The 19,830-nt window shown below is 40.9% G+C and overlaps 1 protein-coding gene across 2 annotated transcripts in view; it reads left to right on the top strand.

Annotated features, from left to right (window-relative positions):
* The window catches only part of PLD5 (phospholipase D family member 5), a 451,018-nt gene that overhangs the window by 68,824 nt on the left and 362,364 nt on the right, over positions 1-19,830 (top strand). The window lies entirely within an intron of this gene.

The raw sequence follows: 19,830 nt of genomic DNA, 5'->3' as shown, positions 1-19,830 counted from the left end.
AGTAATTGTAATTTCCATGAGATTCTTCAAAGAAATAGTTGTCTGTTTTCTCGAAATGTTTGTGTGGGGGTACAAATCCATTCATCCTTAAGCAGCTTGCTTTGAATTGTCACCGTTCTGTGAGCTTCACTGTTTACTAGAGGCATTAAGCATTACTAGAGCAAACTTCCACGTGATTTGTTTTTCTTTTGAAACTATCATAGGCAGTAACAACAGGAACCCAAGTTTTCAAAGAAAAAACGATCTGACTTTGGAGGAAGTTTGATTCAATCCAGTAAAGCAAACATTGCCAGGATGAGGTGATCCTTAACGTAAACGTGAGGTCTTTAGATGAGGCTTTAGAATTCACCGCAGAAGTGACAACGTGCTTATCTCTTGGCCTCTGCTCTCTGGGTGTCTTTTCCAAGTATCTCCTCCCAATCACCCATGATACAAGGAGGAAAACACTGGAGATGGGGGGAAGAACTGGCGTGCAACAATGGGGCCACTAAACATTTTCTCGAAAGGATTAACGGACAAAGGACATTGATAATAAATAGGATTACATATCATTGAGAAGAAAATAAAGCCTATTACTGTTGAGAGAGAATGCCTGAAATATACTTATTTGACTGCACAGCTGATGTGTGGGAAATGATTTTTCTGTTTATAATCCAGATGAATGAAGAGACTGGTGATGAAGGGAGGATTGGGAATTTTTAGAAGGGAGTTTGCCTTTCCAACAACTCAGAAAGAGGGAAATTGGAAACCAGATCTATGAGAATCATTCATCTCATTCCCTGCCTTCACACACCAGCCCTAGATCATTCATAGGGACACAGACCAGAGAAACTGCTGCCAAGACAAAGGTCAGATTTTTCCCTCTTTAGGTGACACCTGGTACCTTTTATCATCTCATCCATTTGAGCAGTTCTTACCTGTTGAGAAGTCAAAATAAACTGTTTCTCCTTAGTCAGGATGGGTAAAAATAAATAAATAATCCACATATCTAGCATGAGGATTAAAGGGGACTCTGAGTGCTTCGGAATGTTTTGCCTGAATGCTTGAGGCAGAAGCATTCCTTTCTTCCCTTCATTAGCCTGAGAACATTCCTTTAAGGATGATAAAGGACCAGGCTGAAATGCAGAGTCCCTCTGGCACCAGCACACTTTGAGCGTGAGCGTAAACATACTCATAGTGATATTCTCTTACAGTATTCAGGGAGAAATGAGGAGCAGGTCAAGGGCTGAGATCATTGAAGTACAATCCGATGAAAGCGTACAGACCTCCGAAGAGAGTGAACTTTCCTTTGGAGTTGTGGGAGGGTGCGGTGGGAACTAAGAGTGACTGTAAGCTGTTTACGTTCAGGCCATCCTCTGGTTATTTTCATGAAGTACTGTTTAAAAGGTTGGGGAAAAAGTACCCAGTTTTACATTAAAATAAAAGCTTTGGTCTAAGCGAGCTGTTCTTAATGACAGACACTCAAATGGCAACAATTGAACAGGGAAGGCGTTCTGACCACCTCGCTTTTGCCTACGCAGAAGTATTTCACCTTTCGTTTTAGTGAGTAAGAGACCACTGACTGGAAGAGGAGTGAATCTACAGATTGGATTTTCATTAAATCCTTTCCATGATGAAAAGGAAACCAATCTTGTTTCTCCTCATGCAAATGTGATCGGTTTTCTTACCCAGGATAAAAGACGCTCACTGTGTTTAAAACACTCCCCTTGACCTCGTTAGAGTAGGGAGCGTGTCAGAACTTGCTAGATGTTATACGAAATAAGCCAGCCCTGCTAGATGTTATACCGAATAAGCCAGCCCTGCTAGATGTTATACCGAATAAGCCAGCCCTGCTAGATGTTATACCGAATAAGCCAGCCCAGCGTGCGCTCTGGCCTCTCATTACTTTTTAAAGTTTATTTACAAATTTAAAGGGAATGCAAATAATTAAGTCCATATTACATAATTGCAGATGACTTTTAAGTTATTTCAAAGTGAGGAAAATGTGTAGAAGTTCTCGATATTTTACAAATAGCGAGGACATAACGTGCTATGTGCTGAGTGTCTTCAACCCTTTAGTAATCCCCATTCTTGCTTTTAAATACGTATTTTGACATTACTTACCCCTGTTGCATTGAGGTCAGGCACACAGAGTTCTATGCTTTCTGAAGGGCACACAGCGAGTGAGGGGTAATGCCAGGGTAGGAGTAAATGGCTACTGGCTCTCGGGCCCTCACTCCTGAAACCACCTCCTCATACAGCCTTTCCAAGTAGAGAGGCAGAGAGCAGACGGGTGCCTGACAACAAGTTACAGAAACTTTCAGTGCCCCAGCCTCGAAATTTCACCTCACCTTTGACATTTCTCTATTCCTGTTCTTCCTCCCCAATGTCACCTGTTTTAGTTGCTTTGTCATTTGCTCATGAACACCTCTGTTCCCACTCTGACCAATTTCCCTTAAACAGCTGTGTCTAACTGGGAGCCAGTCTAATGTATGGAAAGAGGGTATAAAGTTGCTCAGACAGGGAGTTAAATTTCTTTTTTCTTTCTGGATAGAATCTCATTCTGTCACCCAGGCCACCCAGGCTGAAGTGCAGTGGCGCGATCTCGGCTCACTGCAACCTCCACCTCTAAGGTTCAAGTGATTCTCATGTCTCAGCCTCCTGAGTAGCTGGGACTACAGGCATGCACCACCACACTCAGCTACTTTTTGTATTTTTCAGAGGGTTTTACCGTGTTGGTCAGATTGGCCTTGAACTCCTGGCCTCAAGTGATCTGCCTGCCTCAGCCTCCCAAAGTGCTGGGATTACAGGCATGAGTCACCACACGCAGCGTTCTTTATTTTTCTTCATTTTAGTTTTTTATTGGTATAAATTTATGAGGTATAAGTATAATTTTGTTATATGCATAGATTGCATAGTGGTGAAGTCAGGGAGGGAGTTTAATTTCTGTGTTACACGCTTATTGTGTGATTTTGGACAGTAATTTTAAAACCTTTTTAATTCTTAGCTTGCTTCTCTGGAAAATGGGAATAATGATTCTTACCTCCACTGGGTCATTGTGAATATTACGTTAATATGTTTGTGTAAAACAGAATGTTTAATTAGGAGACCATGACAAGGAGAAAAATTAGAAGGAAGCTTTAAAAATTATCTAGGTAAAAGATGATATGGATTTAAATTAGAATGGTAGAGAGAAAATGAAAATAAAGCAGGAGATGAGGTAAAAGAAAACCCACCTGCACTAGCCACTGATTGGAGGTGAAATGTGAAAGAGGAAAGCAAATGAGCCTGGCATTTGAAGCAAGCAGCTTGGAAAAAAAAAAAAAGTGAATAAAACCCCCCCCCAATGTAATTCGTACATTACCTAGCATGCCACCTGTCTTAGTCTGTTCAGGCTGCTCTAACAAAACACATCAGACTGGATAACAGAAAAACAACAGAAATTTGCCAGGTGCAGTGGCTCATGCCTGTAATCTCAGCACTTTGGGATGCCAAGGCGGGCGGATCGCCTGAAGTCAGGAGTTTGAGACCAGCCTGGCCAACGTGGTGAAACCCTGTCTCTACTAAAAATACAAAAATTAGCTCGGTGTGGTGGTGGGCACCTGTAATCCCAGCTACTCGGGAGGCTGAGGCAGGAGAATCACTTGAACCCAGAAGGCAGAGGTTGCAGTGAACTGAGATTGTACCACTGCACTCCAGCTGGGAGGACAGAGCAAGACTGTCTCAAAAAGCAAACAAACAAACAACGGAAATTAATTCCTCATAGAAACTGGGAAATCCAAGATCATGGTTTTAGCAGATTTGGTGTCTGGTGAGGGCCAACTCTCTGCTTAATAGATGATGCCTTCTCGCTGTGTGTTCACACGGTAGAATGAGCTTGATAGCTCTTGATGTCTCTTTTATAAGGGCACTAATTTGATTAGTGACGGCAGAGCCTTCAAGACCTCATCACCTTCCACATGCCCTACCTTCTAATACTATCACACTGGGGATTAGGGTTCAACAAATGAGTTTGGGAGGTGGGGGAAACAAATATTCACACCACAGCAGTGCCTTTCACATAGTAGGTTTATATGGTGTTGAATGAATAATATATATATATTATTTGTATAAAGTAGGCTTTTGATTATGTTCCTGAGGAGAAGATGGATCTAGAGGATCAGAGGAGGTTACATGCACCTATATTCCTATGTCCACAGGTTTCAGAAGTTTGACAGTAATGAGTGAGGACAAATTAGATATAGTTAGAAATTACTAATGGCTACAGTGCCATTTTCTTGGTCATTGATAACCTGTAACCACATTGATCAAATGAATAGAAATATGTAGAGGAGAATGAGTGCATACAAAATACCTCCGTCTTCTCCGGTCCTTGAAAACTAAAGCACACAGAATAAAGGTATGAGTGATTTTATTAACAGGGTGGATCTAAGATGCTATTTGTTGGAAAAAGAAGTATTGTGGTGACAAGTTTTTGGGAGATTGAATGTGTTGGTTGGCTCTGAGTTTCTCCTTGAAGATGGTGTCAAGAGCATTAGAAATTATGAATTACACATACCAACAATATAATGAAGATGAGTAATCTCATTCATTTTGCTGTGGTCTTATAGGAAGGAATTACTCTTGATGGGCTACAGGAAGTAAAATAAGCAAATATGAGTTCTGTTCAAATTTGTATCCATTGTTCAGCCTCCTGGATACTGATGGTTCATGATGGACGCTGCACAGGTCCCGTTAGGTGAGAAGTCACAAAAGCCACTATACAGGGGATGCTAGAGAAGATACCGTTGATGTGGTGGCCAATCAAGTCTGATGTTGATAATAAAATCAATGCGATAGATAGAAGACCTAGGATAAATAAGCTAATTAGCCGCATTGCCTAGAAATTAAATAGGTTTGAGATGGAGGAAGTCTCTGGAGAGATGCTCATCAGATTACAAAAGAAGTGGTGTGGTTCATGTTGATAGCCTTGACTGCAACTTTAAATGCCCTCCTATAAATGTGGACTCAAGAATAATATCAAAACTTTCTTAGGTGCTTCAGGTTAAGCTATGATACAGTTTACGTTCACTCTTCCTTCCTTTCCATTTTCATGTTTCAACACTCCTCATTCATTACTTTTTGCCTTTGTACTTCATCTCTAACTTCTCGGATTTAGCCATCCAGTAGGTGGATAATCTTCCCAGTTCACATCCTGGACTCCTAAGGACTCAGCTCTGGGCATCTGCTTATTGGCTCTGTGAAGTGCCCAGACTCCCTAAGACTCACCAACCAATTCACCTTCCTTGATGTCGCCCTCCCTCTATTACACATAGATATAAGGACAGCATATCTATTTGGAGAAATTTGTTGTTTGCATTCTGAAATTTGCCATGTTTGGATTTATAGCTTGTGTTGCAAAAGTGCTTGATTTCCCCTTTTATTTTACCACTGTGCTTATTTTGTTTTCAATAATAAAAACAAAATATGAAATATATTTAGTATATAAAAGTGTCTTAAGAAATAAAATACCTGATAGGGAAAAGGGGAGAATCACATCCGTATATACTTAAATCTCACTTTTTAACTAACTTCAGCCTTATCCATTGGATTTAATATTTCTGGTGGACACTTTGGCTGATTTAATAAGTTCATAGAAAGTATGGCTTGTTAGCTTACATGTTCTGTCATAGCAATGGCAGGCTATATTGCAATGTTGCTACACCTAGGGCTTCCCCAATTTTTGTTTATTCGGCATGGAGATTCCTTGCAGAACTGTGTTTACAACTTAAGTTTAAAACCACTGAAGAATAAGGAATACCCATTTATCCAATCTAGGACTTAGAAGAAGTGCCTCTCAAATTTGTGTGAAAGTGCATGAATGAATAATGGATTAATTTCTTAAGATACTGAAAATTAAATACTGCACACAAATTGATTTTACTAGTTTAGGATTATAAGTGTTTCCTTTCCCTGCGTCTCTTCTTTGTATGGAGTGTTGACTTACTTAATCAGGGGTTTTTAAGTTAAAAAACTTAAGATAACATAAAAACTGAAAAAGTGCACAAATCGTAAATGTACAGCTCACATTTTTGCAAAATGAACACAGTGTTGTAATTAGCACCCCGCTCAAAGAATAGAACATCTCTGGTTCCCCAAGCCATCATGTGGCATCTCATGATCCTGATTTAGAATTCCTAATCAAGATCTGCTTATTTTTCAGCTTTAAATACCCTTCTTTATTTTTTGTTTTAAAAAAAGAAGCGAATAATCCCATTTACGTAACAGTATCTCCATGGATGTAGTGGATATAATACCTGGATGCTGCACGTAGATGGAAATTTTGAGGCACATGCTCACCACACTACTAGCAGTGGTGGAATCTGAGAGCTGTTTTAGCACTTCTTCGTTCTTTTTATTCTTATTTGAGTTTTTCATGACAATAGGTATGTGAAGTTTACAAAAAACATATAAGCATTTTTTAAGGAACTCTGGTACTTTCGAATGTCTTTGGACATGCTCTTGGAATGTCTTATGATGGGCATTGGCCAGGGTATTTTTTAAATCACCGGGCAACCGAGTCCATGTCCTAGATACTTTGTGCCCTTCGTGGGGAAGAGTTCTGTGCTCCCATGAGAGCTGCTCTTAAGTTGTCAGCAAGAGGTGGCAGAGAGAATGCTTCACTCTTTGCTTTATACAGAAGCTTACAGCTGAGCTACTAAATGTACTGGAAACAGTTGCAAATAGCAGAGATAAATTATAAATAGCACAGATTAAAAATATGTCAGTTAACTTTCTGTTTATCTTTGTAAGGAATAATTTTAATCAGAAATAATGTAATAGCCTTCCTAGGTCTTTCACATTGAGATATACCTGATGCTTCAACTTTGGCAGAGGATCCATTTTAAAGAGTTGCCAAATACAACGGTGAGACCTCCTGAGCTCTGGCAGAAGGTGGGCTCGGTGGCTCTCCTGCCTAGGATGGCCCACCATGTTCCTGGGGAAAAGAGGTGTCTGTCTGACTCCTTTTCCCCAAAGCTTTCTGTTACTGTTACTTTAAAATGTGCAAAAGTAATATATATCCTTATGCACTCTAAATTCAGGAAATAGAAATTCTTATTTCATCTTAAGGGAAAATGAAAAAGGGCTGATAACTCTAAATCTGACTTATGACTGAGGAAACTAAGATAAGCTTAGTAAGCCAAATTAATTTTTTTTAAGTTTGTTTTTTTCTGACTACTAAAGAAACACATGGTAATTTCGGAAGATTCATAACATGGTGAAAAGGAAAGATAAGTGAAACCATTTAGGGCTAACAACTGTTGATTTTATGTAGAGAGATATGTGATCTAGCCTTTTTCATACATCCACACACACACTAAACACATAACACACACACATACTAAACACATACCACACACCTTTTTACTAATGGCAGTAGGTTAAATCTTTCATCAATTATATACTCATAGTATCCTGCATTTTGCTTCATAGCACTTATTACTATTCTAAATTGTTATTATTCATACTATTATCCTATTGTACTCTTGATGGCTAGCACCGTGCATAGCACATGTCATATCTGTTGAAACAAACAGTGAATATTATACATTCTGCTTAGTCCTGATTTTTTTCAACTTAATTTATTATAGCTATTGTTCCATACCAATAAATACAACTCACATAAATGTGACTCATCATTATAATGGACATGGATGCTTTTCCAATTTTCCTTCCAAATTACTATTTATAATAATGCTGAATGGGCATCTTTGTACATACAAATTTAAGCAATCGCCCAATCCAGTTCTCTTTGTATTTCACTCATACGGTATCAAGGGGGTGAATGACCTGATTTTGAAAGTGTGAAGGAAAGTAATGGACAGAGTAGTAGGAGGAGGCGGAGTGAGGGAGAGGGAGCGATGAGTGTTTTCAGAAAAAACATAGTGTTCTGTGCTCAGCATGTGGACTGTGTTGAGTCTGTGAGTTAAGAAGGCTGAAAGAGGAGGAAGAGAAGTCCGTGGATGAGTTTCTCAAGGTAGCAGGTGTCTTGTATCTCAGATCCCTTTTAGCTAAAATCTCTGTGATTCTGGGGCTGGCAAGGACACTCTATACAATTTTGCTCTTCATATGATCCGCTTGGCCCTCATAATTGGTTAACTGCATTAGATGTTGATAAACGGATTATAATCTATACCTGATCAGTTTTCAATACAGACTCATGTGAATCATGCTCGGTCTTTAATTATTCTGCATCAAGCACTGATGATTTAGGAACTACAGTTAGGTGGGGTGTAGCCTGCCCTGCCCAGCATTCTAAGGGGTCATTCCAACCCCACAACTCAGAACAACATTGTCGACTGGTCCCAATTAATTCCTGTGACCAGCAACCAACTTTCAAGCTCCCAAATGCTTGGCGAAACCAAACCTTATTCCCTTCTGCCAGGGTGACTCGAAATCATGCTACTGCCTAAAAATGGATGAATAGAAATATCTGTCTGAAAAAAACTAAAATTCCTTTTATTAAGGAATGTTTCAAGTAATTGTCTAGTTTATCTCAGATTGAGCTATATCCTGTAACTCCTTCTGCTTGCCAATATCTTAGGACAGGAGCTCATTTATCCCCTATTCTATGTGTTAAGTGTTGCCAACTATTATGTACGGTGATATTTAAAGGACTGAAATATATACAAGAACACCCAACACTGGGCTCAGCACCCAGGAGGTATTTAGTACCTAACCGTAATTTGGAGTTTCCCAAACTGAACCTTGGCCAGTGGAGAACTTTCCACGGCTTGCGGCTTATACTGTCCCTGTTTCTCTTTCTCTTAATACTTGTGGAGCAGGAGGATTTTGTTTTGTTTCGTTTCGTTCTCACACATTTATTTAGCACTTATTGCCGGTGTGACCCTTATTGTGGGAAACTGGAGTTTAACAGAAAGCTCCCAATTTCATGGAGTTTTCAATCCAGAGGAAGACGAGACAAATGCATTCGTTTATACCTGCAGTCCATAGTGTGCTTCACGGAAAATTGGATGGCCAGATAGAGCAGCCATTTCTGCAGAAAGTCATCATCTGTCAACTTGATTGTAAACGCCTTCCTTTCTTCCTCTCTGGCTTCCCTCACGTTTATTCTCCAGTAGATATTTACGGACTGCTAGCTGTTCACCAGATTCTGTGCTCTTCTCTTTTTCCTGGACACACAGCTAAACTTCATTTTCCCGCTAGTGCCTGAGATCAGGCCGACCACATACAGGCAGAAGTGATGTGGGCTCCTTCCAGGCCTACTCATAAAAACTTCCCATGAATGTGCCTCCATGCCTTTTCCCGTTCTGCTGGATGAATGGGAAACCCTGAATGGCCAAGGTTACTTGGAAGCCATGAGTTGAAGATGGCAAAGATCACCATCAGCCTCAGTCTCCGAATGACCTTGTTGAACAAAGCCCCCTTCTTCTGCTCCTTCCCCACGTGCAATTGACTTCGACTCTATGTGAACAAGAAATGAACTTTGCTTGTCTTTGAGCCAGTCTACATTTTGATCTATTTGTTAAGCAGTGAGTGAGGTACCTTAATTTTATCTAGTCCCTGGTAGGTCTTAAGCGCTATGCCAGGTGGTGGGGATACAGTGGCAACCAAGAAACTAAAAATAAACATGCAAACAAACATGAGAGAACTAAACAATAAGCATGTGAAGAAAACAGAAATATACATATTGAGATAAGTGCAATGGAGGAAATTAACAGGGTGATAAGAGTGACAAGCTGGGGAAGGGGCAGCTGGCTGTAAACTAGACTTTGAATGGAGCATAGCTTTTGACTCCTAAACAGGGATTGTTGGTTAAATTCTGAAAGTAGGAAACTAATTATCAATTAAAGGAGGATACAGGAAAATTGCAGAAACCTAGGACAGCACCCTGACTCCCTTTCTAAACCTGTTCCAAAATACTACTTCTGCAAATGTTTAAAAATTCCAAAAGGCTGGGCGTGGTAGCTCACGCCTGTAATCCCAACACTTTGGGAGGGACGAGGTCAGGAGTTCGAGACCAACCTGGCCAACATGGAGAAACCCCGTCTCTACTAAAAATACAAAAATTAGCTGGGCGTGGTGATGTGTGCCGGTAATCCGAGTACTCAGGAGGCTGAGGCAGGAGAGTCTCTTGAACCCAGGAGGTGGAGGTTGCGGTGATCCAAGATCACACCATTACACTCCAACCTGGGTGACAAGAGCGAAACTCCATCTCAAAAAAAAAAAAAAAAAAAAAATACAAAAATTAGCCAGGCATGGCAGCTCAGGCCTGTAGTCCTAGCTATTTGGGAGACTGAGGCAGGAGAATTGCTTGAACCTGGGAGGCAGAGGTTGCAGTGAGCCAAGATCGCGCCACTGCACTCCAGCCTGGGCAACAGAGAGAGACTCCATCTCAAAAAAAGAAAAAAAATTTCTAATTTGCAAACAACCATACATGCTGTCACGTCATCCCTGACTACAGATTACCCCCAAGTGAACCTCATATACCTTGTGCATCCAGAGGAGAGTTTGGGGACTTTAAAAAAGTTACTTGTTAGTATCAGGCACTATAATCAAGGATATCTATGAATGCCCCAAAACTCTTGCAACCCGCTTTACTATTTTGCAACCAGTGGAATAAATGATAACTTAGACTCCTGTAAAGGTAAAAAATGGGAAGGATAGAAACAAGTGCAAATTTTTAAAATGAAAGGAAGAGGTAATGCTCCTCTACGATAGCACCGTTTATTGCTTAACAACTCCAGATCTTACACAGTAGCACAGGGTGAGAACATGCACTGAGCTCTGCCAGGCACTTTGTACGATGTGATCTTGGGCCTGTTTCTTCACTTCGCTAAGCCTCAGTTTGTTTATAATCATAGCTAGTTCAAAGGGTGACATGAGAATTAAATGAGTTAATATTTATGAAACACTTAGGATATTGATGAAGCTGACACATAGTAAGTGCTTACTTAGATGTTTGTAAACTAAAATTTTTTTTTTTTTTTGAGACGAAAACTTGCTCTGTTGCCCAGGCTGGAGTACAGTGGCTGAATCTGCAACTCTGCCTCCCAGGTTCAAGCAATTCTCCTACCTCAGCCACCCTAGTAGCTGGGACTACAGGCGCATACCACCACACCTGGCTAATTTTTGTATTTTTAGTAGAGACAGGGTTTTTCCATGTTGGCCAGGCTGGTCTTGAACTCCTGATCTCAGGTGATCTGCCCATCTCGGCTTCCCAAAGTGCTGGGATTACAGGTGTGAGCCACCGTGCCCGCCCTGTAAACTAAATTCTTAAAGAGCAGAGATAGGAGGGTAAAGGATGAGAATGAGTGAACTGCAGGGCATCACTTCTTTGGCGGGAGGTGGGTGCCATTGTCATAAAATCTGCTGGTCGCTTAGTAGGCCCTAAAGAGAGGCGTGTGTGGGACGTGCCAATATAATACCGATCCACCCCAGTTACTTTCGATTTAAACATGTGTGTGATTTGTGCCATCACTGGTATCCCTCCAGTCCCAACTAATTGTGCTCTCTTTAAGCACAGAATTTTGAAACAGTAGAGATCTTACAGATCATCTTGTACCTCCCCTTCTTGAAGATACTTAGGTCCCAGAAGGTAAAGTGACTAATCGAGATCACATATAAACCACTGACAAAGGGGTTCAACTTTCAGGACCCCTGGTTTAGCGCCCTGATACCCCATTCTCCCTTGCTTTGTCTAACCATACATTGTCTAATGGTTTAGCCTCATAATCCAAATCCATAATTCCAAGAGGCTTCTTTTGTTCTTTTAAATTTCTAGACTAACTTTTAGAAAATGTCTTAGAATATTAAATGTAATAGAAATATTTGCTTCTGTGGTGGTTGGTAGAACACGGTGCAACCTCTTGATGGTCTAAACTGTAAGATTTTGTTCTTCAAAATTTGAACAGTAAGGCAGTGACAAGACACATTGCTGACTAGAACTTAAAGCAAATGGCACATGAGCTTGTATCCAAATCCTTAACCCCTTAAGGTGAGCGTATTCTAAAAACTTAGCTCAATAAACATCAAATCTCTTTATAATTAGCTTGCAGGTATAGGCTGATTGTCTTCAGTTGTTCAGTTGTACTTTTTTGTCTGTGTCCTTTGGATAAAAAGGTTTTTGGGTCTGTGAGTTTGAGCTATTGTCTTTAATAATTAACATAGTTTTGTTGTAAAGATCAAACTTTTTTTAAAAGGTGAATTCTAAGAACAATTACATATTAAAACAGTTGCTCACGGAGATCTTGATATAAAATGACCCTACCAGTTAAACATTTATGACAGGCATGTGGACTCTGGAGACAAGGAGATGAAAATTGCAATTCTGAATGGACTTTTTAACAGGGCAAAAAGAATGATGTGATTGCCTTTCCAAGTGGAATGAATGCCATTTAGATGATTAGAGGATGAAAAATAAGACCTATGAAAGAAATGTTAAAGTAAATGGGATTATTTTACTTTGGAAATGGAGAAGCATAGAGTGATTTAATATGCGTTTGAGTGTCTGAAGGATTGTTATAGCAGAAGCTGGTGACCAACAAGTTTCCATTACTACCGTGAACAGAAAGAGGGGGTGGGGTTTCAATTGCACTGGGGATTTGGGTAAGACACAAGAATACTTTTCTGATAGGGAAGGCTATTGGATACTCTAATGGGTTTCGAAAGTTGTCAGACATTTTTTGAGGATCCACTGTGTGCAGGTCATTGCACTTGTGAATGGAGTTTTTTCTTTCTCTACTACTTTTTATAAGTAAGTCAGAGCCTTACCTTTCTGGGTTGGTTTCTATGAGGTTCTACTTGAAGGCATAGAGTAGTGGTAGATGATTTAGCTAAAGTAATTTTAATCTTATGCTTCCCATGTCAAAGGTAGAAAAGAACTAAAAGTAAGTACATTCTCATTACTTCTAGCAGTTACATTCCATAAAGTCACCATGAACACTGAATTAGTGGATGCTCACCCATTGCTCTTTTAGGAAATACAAGGCTAGGCTTCTCCGAGCCTCTGGTCACAACATTTTTTTCAGCTGGTCAATACATAACCTTGTTTGATGTGTGTTTCTGTTTAAAGACACCTTATTTGACATGTATTGTTGATTCATTAACACTGAACTCACAGCCAGCAGTGCTATAACTTAGGCCTGAACAAAGCTTATCTAAAACACATGTTTTCTCCATAAGGCACATCACAGCCTCCTGGCTTTTAGGAATATTATACACACTTCAATGCTACACCTGGGGGGCATTTTAAACAGTGTAATTACCAACAAAAAGCACACAGATGCTAAGGCCTTGTGGTTTTAGCATTCTAATAGATCACAAAAAGATTATGGCAGCCGAGCTGAAACGAGAGAGGAGAGTGTCACCTTGTTTGACCTCAACTGGGAGAGCATGCACTAGGGACTCGGATTTTTCACCACTCTGCACATGACTGCAAATGACCATCAAAGCCCTGTGAGTATCAATTTTAGGGTTACAAAAAATTTTAGCAAGTAGGTGAATTCGCAAATAGGAAATCCATGAATACTTTGGATTGACTAACTGTACTGTGTGTTCAGACTTTTTGTCAAAGCAGTTATCTTCATTTCAATTTAATATAAACATCTTATTGTGCAGCTGTTTAAAAAAAAAGGGCTGGGGAGTGAGGAGGGGAGAGCATCAGGAAAAATAGCTAATGCATACGGGCTTAATACTTAGGTGATGGGTTGATAGGTGCTGCAAACCACCATGGTAAATGTTTACCTATGGAACAAACCTGCACATTCTTCACATGTACCCTGATCTTTAATAAGATAAAATTAAATTGGGAGGCCTAGGTGGGCAGATCACGAGGTCAGGAGATCAAGACCATCCTGGCTAAAATGGTGAAACCCCGTCTCTACTAAAAATACAAAAAATTAACTGGGTGTGGTGGCGGGCACCTGTAGTCCCAGCTACTTGGGAGGCTGAGGCAGGAGAATGACGTGAACCCAGGAGGTGGAGGTTGCAGTGAGCTCAGATCGCACCACTGCACTCCAGCCTGGGCGACAGAGTGAGACTCTATCTCAAAAAATAAATAAAACAAGGGAAGTCTGAATAGACCATAGGTAACATATGACAATGAATTCATGTCTCAGAACACCATCTATATGATGACAGGTCCTACATAGGTATCCCCCTCCCCAGCCTCTTCATTGCTTCCTGACTCATGTATCTATAGCCTCCTTGGCATTTCCACTTGGAACTCTGCTAGGCATATCAAACCCACCATGTCTAAAACAATGTGTTGATCGCCTCTCCTGTCCCAGGCTTGCTTTTCCCATTTCAGTAAATAACAACTCTCTCTTTTCAGTAGCTCAGGCTAGAAAGCAAAGTCTTCTTGGCTCTTCTCTTCCACTCCTGACATGCAGTCCATCAGCAATTCTTGGCAGCCCAACATTCATGAGGTATCCAGAAACTGACCACCATCCACTATTTCTACCGACACTGGTCCGTGCCAGCATCACCTTCTGCCTACACTGTGGTAACTGTGTGCTAATGGGTCTCCTTGTTTCCAGCCTTGCTGCCTGCAGCTTCTTAGCATAGCAGTCAGAATGATCAGTCTTCTGAAATGTACATCTTGTAGGTCCCTCCTCTACTCTTGACTTACTAGCAGCTTTCCATCTTAGAGTAAAAGCCAGATGTTTGACCAGAGGCTACAAGAGCCCATGTAATCTGCCTTCCTCCTCATTCTCTGACCTCATTTTCTATCACTCTCCCTTACTTACTCCATGGCAGTCATGGTGACCTCCTGCTCCTCAGTAGTGACAATCACATGCTGGTCTCAGGCCCTCTGCATGTGCTTTTCATCTGTCTGGGCGATTCCCCCCAATAGCTGCATGATCTTGTCTTGAGGCCACTACCAAAATGTCCTCACATAAAGCAAGCTTCCCCCTCCCCATACCCTGCTTTAAGTTTTTAGAATAATACATATTACCATCAGACATAGTACATATTTATTGGACCCTGATTTGTCCTGTGATCCCCTCTACTAAGCATTAGCTTCTCCAGAGCAAAGACATTAGTTTGTTCACTGCTGTGCCAAATGTCTAGGTCAATGCATTGCTCATAGTGGGTATTCAATAAATATTTATTGAGTGAATGAATAAATAGATGAATAACTACAGAACAATATCCTCAATATATTAAGTGGAAAAAATAAGGTGCAGAACAATATGTTTAGATTGCTGTATTTGCATAAAAAGGGAGCCAGCACAAACATATCTATTTCTCTATCCTAAGATTAAATATGAGTTCCTAGGAGTGCACAAAAGCCTGGCAAGAATGGCTGTCCTGAGAGGGGAATTATTTCAAGGGTGAGACAGAGACACCTACTTTTCACTATATATTTAATACTTGTGCGGTTTTTGCAATGTGCATGGAACATCTTCCCCCAAAACAAACCAACTGAACAATTTTAAGAAAATTTTACTTGAAAACCCTCTATTGAGCGTTGTTGAGCATAAGCTATGTTTTATGAAAGAATCAGAACTTCAGGGGACCAGAACGTATTGCCCCATTCCTGCAGTATAAGGGCTCTCAGGCAGTTCCTTTTTGCTTTTTTTCCCCTCTACTGTTTTGTGTATTTTCAATAGCTTCTCTTTATTATAAGAAAAAAGGGTTGACATTTTTGGGTCATTGTGCTCCTTGCCATCTGCCACAGAAACTTTGACATGGGAATGAGAGAGGCACCATGTCAAGCTGGCAGGATTCCGAGGGTGATTTTAAATCCGAAAAATTCTATCTCTGTATCTCTTGGTCTCATTTTAAATGGCCACATTTTCCTGTGAAAGTCTGCCTTTTGTCTCTTTGGCTTTTTTTTTCTTTTTGTTTTACTTCCTGTAGCTTTTCCCCTGTGGTTTTCCATTTGGCCTTCCCACATCACAAATCTAATTGGGAAAAATGGACAAAAATGCCCAAGAGGGCAGCGATGGTGCCTACCCACGTGACCTCCAACACTCAACAGCCTCCTAGGCTTTATGCCAGGGGAGTCTTCCAGGGCTTGTCTTGGATAAAGAGGAGAATTTCATCTGCTCCTATGTGGTTGTACTTAAACCTGTGTGTCTTGTGGATAAAGGTCTCAGAAATCTGTCGGTGGCTTTAAGCCCCAGCTTTAGACGACAGATTTCTAAAGACACACCTTCCATTTATGAGCATTGAGCAGGGACAGAGACCACACAGAGGTGTGAATGAAGGCCCCTCCCATATTACGGTGTGGTCCATTAGACTTCACAAGGAGTGTCTCCTACGTTGGCGGCCTCCACTGTAGCCTTGTCTAAGCTCATTTTCTCCTTTGATTTCCAATAGGAATGAATAGCTTCCTTCTAATATTTTATCCTTGGTAGTGTCCGAATTTCCTATTGATGGTATTCCGTGTCCTTCTTCCTATCTTACCCAGTAGTTTCTGGAGTCTTGGCGAAAAGTGTAAAACAAAACAAAAATATTATGCTGTAAAATAACTACCGTAATTGCCCATAGTTCAATTATACACAGTAAATGGGTGCCCAGTAGAAGTTTATCAGTCACAATGCAGCACTAATTAGAACATGTAGTTTTATCACTTTCATCATTCCATGAACTACTGACCCCCACTTCCACTACCATTATGCCCTCTTTCCTGTGGCTGGTGGTGCTGGATGATGTCACTTTAGCTTACGGGTGAGCAGAACAGGTGGCTTCTCAGATTCCCTTGTAGGATTCCTGTGACTGTCATTGACTTACCTCTTATGGTAGGATTAGGATACTTAAGTGAGCAACAGTGCAGAGACCTTCCCTAACTTTATAATCTTCTTACGTAGTTATGACTTAGTGGCCTAATTTTCTCTGGCACAGAGTAAAAACAGAATACTTAGGACATCTGGTTTTCTAGAGCTACTGGAGTCAGAGTTAACACAGATGAAGGATAGTGGCTCTCTCCAAAATAACCAGATGCTTGACTACTCACATATATCTGACTTAAATTTCTATTACCTTGTTTACACAATTATATCTGTCTGGCAGGTGACAGAGTTGAAAAATGTTATTGCTCTTCCTGTTGTGTTTGTTTCCCCTTAAAGTAGTTAAAAGAAGATGTGTAAATAAGCCATGGATGAGAAATATAGCAGGATCGTGGTGTACCAAGAGCAAGCATCACACGCACCACATATTTTGTTGTTTGAGAGCCAAGCGAGAGTGAAATAGGAAGAGCTTAGGCAGAATGATGTGGATGATAGTAATTAAATCTATCATGTGGAACCCATTGATCTCTTATCCTCAGTCCCTAGAAAAGATTATCCATGGTGGCCTCTTTTATCCTTTAAAAGAGATCATGTTGACCAAGCACCTTAACAGATATCTGTGTTCTTTAAAGCCTCTGGGTTGACCCAGGCTTGTTTTATGCAGCAACTTTTACACCAAAACTGTTTCTTTGAAGAAAGGGGGAAATGGAGAATTATTGTTCAATGCCTGCAGAGTTCCAGTTTTGCATGACAAAATGAGTTCTGGGTGGGAGTGATGGTTACACAACAAGGTGAATGTTCTTAATGCCACTAAATTGTACACTTAGAAACAGTTAAAATGGTATATTTTATGTTATGTGTATTTCACCATGATTTTTCACCTGAGGCTTGGACATGAGGCATGTGGTCAGCTTCAGGGAAGACAAGGCCAGAGGAGATGCTGGGTTCAGGAATACTTCCTGCCTCCCGAAGCAGACAGGTGATGAAAACTAAACCTTGACAGAACTCAAGATGCTCACTCAGGAGGCGCTGCGGGACAGGCGCGGCGCATGGTGCTTGTGCATCCAGACATATTCAGACTTCATCTAGCCCTGATGCTTGCATAGAGGCCAATGATGAGGAGCCCACCATTAAACTCAAAGCTGTGAGCTAGCAAGTTAGACATGTGCCTGTGAGTGATGTCCGCTCCCAGCTGAGGGTCGGGCTGCAGTCAGAGGAGGAGGACCAGCAGGTAGAAGGGAGGGCTTTGGGTCCTGGGCAGTTTAGGACAGGGACTTCATTGTTGGAAGGGACAGATAGCCGACACAGAGAAACCAGCCCACCACTAGGAGTAGGAGTAAGGGGTAGATGGCAAGCACATGGGTTATTCATGCTCATTTCTTGGAGCTATGGATGGAATGTGCGTGTCCAAGAATATATATTCCGAAACCCTAAGCCTGGTGTATGCTCTTTGGAGGTGTGTCCTTTGAGAGGAAATTAGCTTTAGATGATGTCATGAGGGTGGGGCCCCCAAGATGAGATTAGTGCTCTTACAAGAGGAGGAAGAGAGACCAGAGCTCTTTTTCTCTCTGCAATGGATTCACCGAGGATTCACCGAGAAGGTGGCCCTTTGCAAGCCCGGAAGTGGGCCCTCACTGAGGAACCAAACCAGTCAGCTCCTTGATCTTGAACTTCCCAGCCTCCGGAACTGTGAGAAATAAATTTCTGTTGTTTAAGCCAGTCAGTCTATAGTACTTTGTTATGATGCCCCAAACAGACTGAGACACCGGGATGCTATGTGCTAGGCCTGACATGCATGCAGGAGCTTGAAGGAACTACATGGAATTCTAGTGGTGTTTTGGCATTCCTGGCCCCTTAAAGACTCGTGGAGCCTAAGGTGGCAAAGAGGCCACTAAAAAAAATGTCTATGCAGCTTGGCCTGATGCACGGCTAATGCTTTCCGTGGTCAAGCTAGACAGTAGAATAATTTCATATGTCTGTGTGTGGGGGGAGAGCATGAGTTGGCTACAAAAAAATGACCTACAAATGAATTCTGAGTTTTCCCCAGGAAGAAAATTACATTCGTATCATAGATATTTTCATTTCTTATTGCATCTGTAAATTTTATTTGCTTGAAGGAGGAGTAGAGCCAATGAACATTATAATCCATAAATTCAGATTTCTCCTTTTACTTTATGGCCAGATTCTCATGGTGATTTAAACCCACAGAAGGAGTGATTAGTCTTGAATACAGAAAGGAAACAATGATTTAGATGCCACTGGGAATGTACTCATTATAAGAAGTAAAAATGGTAATCAGTCAGAAAGCCAATTAAAATATTTCATGCAGTTTTCCTGGGTTGTTATGGATAGCTGCAGCCATGTTGATAGATGCATAAAGAACATTTCCAAGCCCGGGTGTTGTGGCTCGTGCCTGTAATCCCAGCACTTTGGGAGGCTGAGGCAGGAGAATCACTTAAGGCCTGGAGTTCGAGACCAGCCTGTGCAACATGGCAGGACCTTATCTCTAAAAAAAAAAAAAAATTAAAAATTAAATTAAAAAAATTTTTTTAAAGATTATTTCTATTGTTAATTACAGTCCCCACAATTAAACTTAGGCTGCTAATTTGCTTTCTTGTGGGTTAAATTATTCCCGGTATGCTTGCATTCTTGCTCCTGAGTTAAATGTACAAGTGTTTTGCCAGACTGAAGTTAAACTGCTTTTTGGCAGATGTTAAAGTTGGACCAACATCCAGGGAAATTCTGTTTGGCTTTGAGGGTTATTTGAACTTTTTCAAGATCAAGCTTTCCTTTTCATTTCAATATTATTTGTGGCATTCCGATTTCTCATCAGATGACTTTTTCGTGGTCATTCACCTTTGAACTGTAGCTTGCTGTTCACAGAACCATGGCGTTGTGAGGCTTGGAGGGACTGTGAAATGTCATCCAGCCTGGCAGGGCCACATCCATCTTCAGAGATGGACTGTCTGTGCCTGAGACAGAGCTGAGAACCTTTGCCTGGAAGCCTCGACATTCATCCCTAAGGGGAACGACTGCTGACCCTAACTAAAGGAACAATTCTGTGATTTCTTTGTCATGCTTAAATATTTTTCCATTTGTTTCACTGGAGTAA

Source organism: Hylobates moloch, unplaced genomic scaffold (assembly GCF_009828535.3).
Source record: "Hylobates moloch isolate HMO894 unplaced genomic scaffold, HMol_V3 SCAFFOLD_18, whole genome shotgun sequence".
In the NCBI taxonomy this organism is placed as follows: Eukaryota; Metazoa; Chordata; class Mammalia; order Primates; family Hylobatidae; genus Hylobates; species Hylobates moloch.
Note: the sequence above shows the minus strand (reverse complement) of the source record. Positions and strands in the feature narration are given on the sequence as shown.